Source organism: Oncorhynchus gorbuscha, linkage group LG02, assembly GCF_021184085.1.
Source record: "Oncorhynchus gorbuscha isolate QuinsamMale2020 ecotype Even-year linkage group LG02, OgorEven_v1.0, whole genome shotgun sequence".
NCBI lineage: Eukaryota > Metazoa > Chordata > Actinopteri > Salmoniformes > Salmonidae > Oncorhynchus > Oncorhynchus gorbuscha.
This window is the reverse complement of record NC_060174.1, coordinates 14,131,855-14,140,790: the sequence shown is the minus strand read 5'-3', so window position 1 is coordinate 14,140,790 and position 8,936 is coordinate 14,131,855.

The following is an 8,936-nucleotide window of genomic DNA, read 5'->3' as shown; positions in this document are numbered from 1 at the left end:
ATTACGAATGAAACGCCGATAGAAATTAGCGAAACCTAGAAAGCGCTGCAACTCGACACGTGACCTTGGAACGGGCCAATCACTGACAGCTTGGACCTTAGCGGAATCCATCTGAATGCCTTCAGCGGAAATAACGGAACCGAGAAAAGTAACGGAGGAGACATGAAAAGAGCACTTCTCAGCCTTTACGTAGAGACAATTCTCTAAAAGGCGCTGTAGAACACGTCGAACGTGCTGAACATGAATCTCGAGTGACGGAGAAAAAATCAGGATATCGTCAAGATAGACAAAAACAAAGATGTTCAGCATGTCTCTCAGAACATCATTAACTAATGCCTGAAAAACAGCTGGCGCATTGGCGAGACCGAACGGCAGAACCCGGTACTCAAAATGCCCTAACGGAGTGTTAAACGCCGTTTTCCACTCGTCCCCCTCTCTGATGCGCACGAGATGGTAAGCGTTACGAAGGTCCAACTTAGTAAAGCACCTGGCTCCCTGCAGAATCTCGAAGGCTGATGACATAAGGGGAAGCGGATAACGATTCTTAACCGTTATGTCATTCAGCCTCGATAATCCACGCAGGGGCGCAGAGTACCGTCCTTCTTCTTAACAAAAAGAACCCCGCCCCGGCCGGAGAGGAAGAAGGCACTATGGTACCGGCGTCAAGAGACACAGACAAATAATCCTCGAGAGCCTTACGTTCGGGAGCCGACAGAGAGTATAGTCTACCCCGAGGAGGAGTGGTCCCCGGAAGGAGATCAATACTACAATCATACGACCGGTGAGGAGGAAGGGAGTTGGCTCGGGACCGACTGAAGACCGTGCGCAGATCATGATATTCCTCCGGCACTCCTGTCAAATCGCCAGGTTCCTCCTGAGAAGTAGGGACAGAAGAAACGGGAGGGATGGCAGACATTAAACACTTCACATGACAAGAAACGTTCCAGGATAGGATAGAATTACTAGACCAATTAATAGAAGGATTATGACATACTAGCCAGGGATGACCCAAAACAACAGGTGTAAACGGTGAACGGAAAATCAAAAAAGAAATAGTCTCACTGTGGTTACCAGATACTGTGAGGGTTAAAGGTAGTGTCTCAAATCTGATACTGGGAAGATGACTACCATCTAAGGCGAACATGGGCGTAGGCTTCTCTAACTCTCTGAAAGGAATGTCATGTTTCCGAACCCATGCTTCGTCCATGAAACAACCCTCAGCCCCAGAGTCTATCAAGGCACTACATGTAGCACCGAACCGGTCCAGCGTAGATGGACCGACAAAGTAGTACAGGATCTTGATGGAGAGACTTGAGTAGTTGCGCTCACCTGTAGCCCTCCGCTTACAGATGAGCTCTGGCTTTTACTGGACATGAATTAACAAAATGTCCAGCAACTCCGCAATAGAGGCACAGGCGGTTGGTGATCCTCCGTTCCCTCTCCTTAGTCGAGATGCGAATCCCTCCCAGCTGCATGGGCTCAGTCTCTGAGCCAGAGGAGGGAGATGGTTGCGATGCGGAGCAGGGAAACACCGTTGATGCGAGCTCTCTTCCACGAGCCCGGTGACGAAGATTTACCCGTCGTTCTATGCGGATGGCGAGAGCAATCAAAGAGTCCACATCTGAAGGAACCTCCCGGGAGAGAATCTCATCCTTAACCACTGCGTGGAGTCCCTCCAGAAAACGAGCGAGCAGCGCCGGCTCGTTCCACTCACTAGAGGCAGCAAGAGTGCGAAACTCAATAGAATAATCCGTTATGGACCGTTCACCTTGGCATAAGGAAGCCAGGGCCCTAGAAGCCTCCCTACCAAAAACTGAACGGTCAAAAACCCGAATCATCTCCTCTTTAAAGTTCTGGAACTTGTTAGAGCAATCAGCCCTTGCCTCCCAGATAGCTGTGCCCCATTCTCGAGCCCGGCCAGTAAGGAGTGAAATGACGTAAGCAACCCGAGCTCTCTCTAGAGTATGTGTTGGGTTGGAGAGAGAACACAATCTCACACTGCGTGAGAAAGGAGCGGCACTCAGTGGGCTGCCCGGAGTAGCAAGGTGGGTTATTAACCCTAGGTTCTGGAGGCTCGGCAGGCCAGGAAGTAACAGGTGGCACGAGACGTAGACTCTGGAACTGTCCAGAGAGGTCGGAAACCTGAGCGGCCAGGTTCTCCACGGCATGGCGAGCAGCAGACAATTCCTGCTCGTGTCTGCCGAGCATGGCTCCTTGGATCTCGACGGCAGTGTAACGAGCGTCTGAAGTCGCTGGGTCCATTCCTTGGTCGGTTCCTTCTGTCATGCAGGTGAAAGAGGACCCAAAAGCGACTTGGCGAAAACAGAGTCTTTAATCCAGTAAAGTAAATACAATCAAAAACACAACTTTCACTCGAAATGACGAGGACAAACTGGAGACTCGATCTTGAACAGCAGGTGAACAGCAGGTTGCCTCGGGAAGGCACTTGAACCAGACAGACTCAAACACCTGCTCACCACGCAGCATCTGAGGAAAACACGACACGACAGGGCGATACACAAACACAGCACGGTGAATTATAGACAAGGAACCGACAGGGCAGAAACGAATAACAAGGGGAGAAATAGGGACTCTAATCAGGGAAAAGGATCGGGAACAGGTGTGGGAAGACTAAATGATGATTAGGGGAATAGGAACAGCTGGGAGCAGGAACGGAACGATAGAGAGAAGAGAGAGCGGGAGAGTGAGAAAGGGAGGGGGAGAGAGAGGGATAGAAAGAGGGAAAGAACCTAATAAGACCAGCAGAGGGAAACGAATAGAAGGAAGCACAGGGACAAGACAAGATAATAAATGACAAAACATGACAACTCATACACAATCCATGTCACAATTGTCTCAATGATTAAAAATCCTTCTTTAACCTGTCTCCTCCCCGTCATATACACTGGTTGAAGTGGATTTAACAAGTGACATCAATAAGGGATCATAGCTTTCACCTGGATTCACCTGGTCAGTATATGTCATGGAAAGAGCAGGTGTTCTTAATATTTTGGATACTCAGTGTATATTTCCTCTGTGGAATTGTGAAAATAATTATAATGCTCTGTTAGTGTAAGACCTGTTGGAAAAGAGCACCTAAAATGTTAGCCTGTTTTGGTGGGATGGAGTTTTGGCCTGCCTGGTGACATCACCAATAAATTAGTTAGTAGACCAATAAGAAAAAGAGTTCCAAACCTCTCTGCCAATAACAGCTAGTTTTCAGTTTTCCCCTCCCTGCTCAGGCCACTTCCATACAGTCCTAGCAAAATTATTTCTTAAGAAATAAATTTTTGCTAAGAAGCTATTTTTGTTTCTTTTTGACCATTTTAATTGAAAACATTTACAGTAAGATACTTAATTGTTACCTAGAAATGATTTGATCTATATTTAACTAGGCAAGTCAGTTAAGAACAAATTCTTATTTATAATGACGACCTACACCGGCCAAATTGTGCGCCGCCCTATGGGACTCCCAATCACATCCAGTTGTGATACAGCCTGGAATTGAACTAGGGTGTCTATAGTAAGGCCTCTAGCACTGAGATGCAGTGTCTTAGACCACTGCACCACTCGGGAGACCCGTATTGACATACAAACTGCTACATTGAAACTTTAACTGCTCTTTATCCCACATCCTCTGAAACATTTCTGTAGTCAGATTGAGACAGAAAGGCACTGCAAACAAAATAACCAGGTAACTGGGTCAAGTATTACAAAAATGACTAAAAAGTGTTTTTACAGACAAAGTTGGAAGTTGAGCATTGAACTCCACCATGATATCTGACTGATTTTATTCAATTGTAGCACTTTGCTCTTCACATCAGAACATTTGGTCACATTTGGCAATGCACCCAGAGCGTTGGGCCAGTAACCGAAAAGTTGCTGGTTCCAATCCCAGAGCTGACAAGGTAAAAATCTGTTGTTCTGCCCCTGAGCAAGGCAGTTAAGCTGCTGTTCCCCCTGGGTGCCGAAGATGTGGATTAAAGCAGTCCCCCGCACCTCTCTGATTCAAAGGGGTTGGGTTAAATGCGGAAGACAGATTTCAGTTGTACAACTGACAAGGTATCCCCCTTCCCATACACCCTTAATATGGTATGACATCAGATTGTATTTGTCACGTGCTTTGTAAACAACAGGTGTAAACTAACAATTAAATTCTTACTTAAGGGTCCTTTTCCAACAATGCAGAGTTAAAGATAAGACAAAAATATAAAATCAAATTAGAAATAGTGACACAAGGCATAAATAAACAGTGAATAACTATAACGAGTAAAAAATAACATGGCTATATACAGGGAGTACCAGTACTGAGTCTGTGCAGGGGTACGAGGTAATTGAGATAGCTATGTACATATTATAAGGATTTGTGAAGCATCTTTAAAGTGCTTATGAAGACGTTATGTATGCTACATAAAGCCTTTAAAAGTTGTAATGCCTAAAGTGGGACTGAAAGTTTCTATTGGGTAGCCTTCATTTGAAGAGTGAAGAATTGACAGGAAACAGGAAAACAAAATGTAACCTTTTTCAGTGACAAGACTGACATATGGGTGTGTGTATGAGAGAGACCCCGACCAACCTGTGAGTTATCTACACTTTTCTACTCCAGGGAGATTATGTCGTCGTTGTGCCTCGGCTTATCCAAAGAAATAAAGTCCTTTATCAGAATCAACGTGACCTGGTTTTTCAAAACGACAATGATCCATTTTATAGCAACTGCCAAACCAGGAGACAATAACGTCTGGTGGGAAATATTCCCATATGGAGAATTTGACAAGCGTGTTACTGACACACACATGTTGTTATTGTTGATGATATTGTTGTAATGAAGCCAATAAGAGCAACCAGTGTAAATGCTCTACACAAACAAGTTCAAAGGTCAATTACAGTAGTGATGTGGTTAGCATTAGCTCTCTTAGCGTTTTCCAACATGGCCGACAACATGACCTGCATATTTTACAAATGTAAACATAAACCCTGAGATGATTTTAGTTGAAGTGACTATGCCACTAGCTACATCATACAGAACACACATTGCTCTCCTCTTCTGGTATCCTTTTTATCTCTACTCTTCTACCCAGAGACTTGTAATAACCTAACAGTGATCCAGACAAACACAGAGTGACTCTACTCTGCTTATGCTCAGTTCCATATTGATCCCTAGACCCTAGACCCTAACCCCTAGCCCTATACCTTAATCCTAACCGCTAGACCCTACACCCTAGGCACTACTGTAGATCTGAGAGGAGTGGATAGATGGAACCAATAGGCCTATGGCAACCAATCAGAACCAATAGGCCAATGGCATCCAATTAGAACCAATAGACCTATTGCAACCAATCATAAGCAATTACCGTAACGCTGATATGTAGCCAATCCTCTCAGATTAAGACAAGTGTCTAGGGGGCAATATGGAATTCAGAGTGTGTCGGTAAAAGCCACAACTGTCCGTGTCTGAAATCTATCTTGCCTACTACTTACTAAAAGTATAAGCTAACTTTTTTTGATGAATTTAAGCAAAATTCCCCAAATTAACTCCCCATGGAGAACTTCCAGAAAATTTTCGGAAATTTCCAGGAAAGTTTCCGACCCTTTGCAACCCTAGTCAAGATCTAGGGAAAGATGAACAGAGCAAAGTACAGAGAGATCCTTGATGAAAAGGTCCTGCTCCAGAGCACTCAGGACCTTAGACTGGGGTGAAGGTTAACCTTCCAATATTACAACGACCCTAAGTACACAGCCAAGACAACACAGGAGTGGCTTCGGGACAAGTCTCTGAATGTCCTTGAGTGGCCCAGCCAGAGCCCAGGCTTGAACCCAATCAAACACATCTGAAGAGACCTGAAAATAGCTGTGCAACGACGCTCCCCATCCAACCTGACAGAGCTTGAAAGGACATGCAGAGAGGAATGGGAGAAACTCCTTAAATACAGGTGTACCAAGCTTTTAGTGTCATACCTAAGAAGAATCGAGGCTGTAATCTCTGCCAAAGATGCTTCAAAAAAGTACTGAATTAAGGGTCTGAATATTTATGTAAATGTGATATTTTAATTTTTAATTTTTAATACATTTGCAAAGAAAACAGACTTGTTTGCGCTTTGTCTTTATGGGGTATTGATGAGGGAAAAAAAACAGTTTAATCAATTTTAGAATAAGGCTGTAATATAACAAAATGTGGAAAAAGTCAAGGGGTCTGCATACTTTCCAAATGCAGAGTATGTCCATCCACACAACCACTCATCATATCCTAAAACTAACAATTCCACAGACATACTCTCACACACGGAAATGGAAGAAATATGCGTGTGTTGCTTCCTCCAGTCCTCCGTTCACGCAGGCACACGCGCACACGAATGCAGGCACACAAAATGTTTTCCCCGTACCTGCTTAGCCTTGTAAAGAGCACTGTATATATTATACTTCCCACCTAGAAGATAATGGTTTCATATGTCTGGTTACTTTATCTGATCATCCAGGCACCACACAATCATCTCTGCAGGTGTAACTGAGCCTCAGACGCTTAATATTCAGGCTTTCCTAACTTGAAATTCATAAAACTCTTATCAACATTTGCATAAAATAACACACCAACAGTAACTCTTGAACCGTTCAAATTAGTCACCAAACCAACTTTCACATATTCAGGCTATCTTGTCCACCGCCACAAAAATACTTTTTAAAGAGCTGAAACAAGTCACACAATTTTACTTCATGGAAAATTACCATCTAGTTTATGTGTATATCTTAGATGCTTTTATAAAACGCAATTTATTTTTAGAAGGACTGTAGGTAAAGGGACTGTAGGTAAAGGGACTGTAAGTATAGGACTGGGTGTATAGGACTGGATGTATATGACTGTACAGTAGTTATAGGCAGATAGATTGATGGAAAGATAAACTATAGTAGATAGATCCATAATCGGCATCTAATGTCAAGGTACAGGTACTTAGTAATTCAGAGCAGTCTAGGCCTAAGTTAAAGGGCTCTAAGGGTTTGCCTATGTACATATTGACTTCAGGCGACTTGGCATGACAATGACCTGCAACCCTAATTGAAACGAATGTGGCACTTAGAGAAACTCAATGAATTAATGTCTCTCGTTCGCACTTCCTCTCGCCTGTCTCAGTAACCTACAACACAAGGCCAAATCTACACTGGAGTTGCTTACCAAGAAGACAGTGAATGTTGCTGAGTGGCCGAGTTTGACTTAAATCTACTTTAAAATATATGTCAAGACCTGAAAATGTTTGTCTAGCAATGATCAACAACCAGTTTGACAGAGCTTGAAGAATAAAAAAACAGGCAAATGTTGCACAATCCAGGTTTGGAAATCTGTTAGATCCGTGACATACCTAGTGGATGTGCAATAGTACGAGGGAATTGAGGTAGACGTGTACAGTTGAGGTCAGAAGTTTACATACACTTACGTTGGAGTCATTAAAACTCGTTTTTCAACCACTCCAAAAATATCTTGTTAACAAACTATAGTTTTGGAAAGTCAGTTAGGACATCTACTTTGTGCATGACAAGTAATTTTTCCAACAATTGTTTACAGACATTATTTCACTTATAATTCACTGCATCACAATTCCAGTGGGTCAGAAGTTTACATTCACTAAGTTGGCTGTGCCTTTAAACAGCTTGGAAAATTCCAGAAAATGAATTAATGGCTTTAGAAGCTTCTGATAGGCTAATTGACATAATTTGAGTCAATTGGAGGTGTACCTGTGTATGCATTTCAAGGCCTACCTTCAACATCAGTGCCTCTTTGCTTGACCTCATGGGAGAATCAAAAGAAATCAGAAAAGACCTTGGAAAACAAATTGTAGACCTTCACAAGTCCTTCCTGAGCAATATGACAGCCAGCAGCTGTCATATTGCTCAGGAAGGAGATGCGTTCTTTCTCCTAGAGATGAAAGTACTTTGATGCGAAAAGTACAAATCAATCCCAGAACAACTGCAGAGGACCCTGTGAAGATGCTGGAGGAAACGGGTACAAAAGTATCTATATCCACAGTAAAACCAGTCCCATATCGACATAACCTGAAAGTCCGCTCAGCAAGGAAGAAGCCACTGCTCCAAAACCGACTTAAAAAAGCCAGACTACGGTTTGCAACTGCACATGGGGACAAAGATCGTACTTTTTGGAGAAATGTTGTCTGGTCTGATGAAACAAAAATAGAACTGTTTGGCCATAATGACCATCATTATGTTTGGAGGGAAAAGGGGGAAGCTTGCAAGCCGAAGAACACGATCCCAACCGTGAAGCACATCGTCATGTTGTGGGGTGCTTTGCTGCAGGAGGGACTGGTGCACTTCACAAAATAGATGGCATCATGAGGTACGAAAATGATGTGGATATATTGAAGCAACATCTCAAGACATCAGTCAGGAAGTTAAATCTTTGTCGCAAATGGGTCTTCCAAATGATCAATGACCCCAAGCATACTTCCAAAGTTGTGGAAAAATGGCTTAAGGACAACAAAGTCAAGGTATTGGAGTGGCCATCACAAAGCCCTGACCTCAATCCTATAGACATTTTGTGGGCAGAACTGAAAAAGCATGTGTGAGCAAGGAGGCCTACAAACCTGTTTCAGTTACACCAGCAATCCTACCAAATACTAATTGAATGTATGTAAACTTCTGTCCCACTGGGAATGTGATGAAAGAAATAAAAGCTGAAATAAATCATTATCTCTACTATTATTCTGACATTTTACATTATTTAAATAAAGTGGTGATCCTAACTGACCTAAGACAGGGAATTTTTACTGGGATTAAATGTCAGGAATTGTGGAAAAACTGAGTCTAAATGTAGTTGGCTAAGGTGTATGTAAACTTCTGACTTGAACTGTACATATAGGTAGAGGTAAAGTGACTAGGCAATGGGATAGATAATAAACAGTAGCAGCAGCTTATGTGATGAGTCAAAAGGGCCA